This window comes from Epinephelus moara, chromosome 8 (genome assembly GCF_006386435.1).
Source record: "Epinephelus moara isolate mb chromosome 8, YSFRI_EMoa_1.0, whole genome shotgun sequence".
NCBI classification, from domain to species: Eukaryota; Metazoa; Chordata; class Actinopteri; order Perciformes; family Serranidae; genus Epinephelus; species Epinephelus moara.
This window is the reverse complement of record NC_065513.1, coordinates 23,492,438-23,493,943: the sequence shown is the minus strand read 5'-3', so window position 1 is coordinate 23,493,943 and position 1,506 is coordinate 23,492,438.

Genomic DNA, 1,506 nt, shown 5'->3' with positions numbered 1-1,506 from the left:
TACAGCAACACAAACCTTAATCAAGGGCGACACTGCAACTGGAGGTGCCATCGTTTTACAGCAGGCTAACAACTAGCTGCAGAGGTCACTTCACAACCAGAGGACTGTGGGAGTAGACACTTCTTCTTGAGGATTTAATGTAGCTGATATGTTGAACTACTGCCACCCTCTGGGGGAAACTGTCCACTGCAGGGGTAATCGATAGCTTCTTCCACTAGTCGTGTAAAAAATAAAAATCAGTGCATTATATTAGGCAAATAATATCTTTTTTTGCCACAAAATGTCATCGTCTGCAAATGAATATCTTCTCATATCTAATGACATATTTCTAAATATATGTTTTATATAATCGCAAATAATATGAAAATAGTCATAGGGTGAAGTCAGACACTTTCTGGTAGATTACCCAGAAAAACACCTAAAACTCTGAAGACCACCTTGAATATTACTTGTAGAACTTGTATTTCTGCTATATTTCTACAAAGGAAATATGTTGCTAAGCAAAATATTTTAAAAAACTATGGACCTTCAAACACATCAAGAACCTCTACCTCACTCCGACATGTTCAAGTAAATGGGACAGTCATATATGTTTGGATTTTAAATGGTTAAATCCATTGATCAGTTCAGTCAATAATTCATTAAATTGGAAATGATTCAGCCCACAGGCCCACACTTAGTCGTTCAATAGTGTAATAGAATTTTGGATAACTGATGCTGACAGTAGACAAAGGAAAATACATTTTGTATACATTACATTTACAATTGTTACAATATTACAATAATTACATAATTTAAAAAGCACTTTTATTTTTACTTCTTGTTTTAGGGCAGTACTCCTATTGTGTCCAGGGGCTCCTGTGAGTGGATTAGAACTAATCAAACCACATAGAGCTGTCCACTGAGCACACTCTGTCACCCTCATTTTACCACGTCAGATCATCTGAAGTTACACAATGTATTGTGAGGTTTATTTTAACTTCAGTGAATAAATGTGAAGCTTTGTAAACACTGAATCAGTTGGAGGTGTCAAAAATGTGGCTAAAGTGGCTAAAAGGCTTCTTAAACAGCTTTGTGTTGAAACAAGCAGGTACACTGAGCGATCACTCTTTAGAACCCACAACAGATTTTTATAAATCGGTCTATGTGCAGATTAAAGCATTGAAACATATCCAAAAAGTACCCATACCCAAAAATACCCAAAAGCTCTGAGAAACCATCAAACGTCAGGGAAGCAAGACAATGAACACATTGGACAGGTTATAATCACTTCAGAAAGGGGATACGAAGAGCACTGAGGTGTTCAGCTACTGTCAGAGATCACACACACACACACACACACACACACTCTTGTAGGTAGGTGGTTATCAGGGTGGTTGCTGTGCAGCGGTGTAAAGGCAACTATGCACATTAAAGGGATAGTGCACCCAAAAATGAAAATTCAGCCATTATCTACTCACCCATATGCCGATGGAGGCCCTGGTGAAGTTTTAGAGTCCTCACATC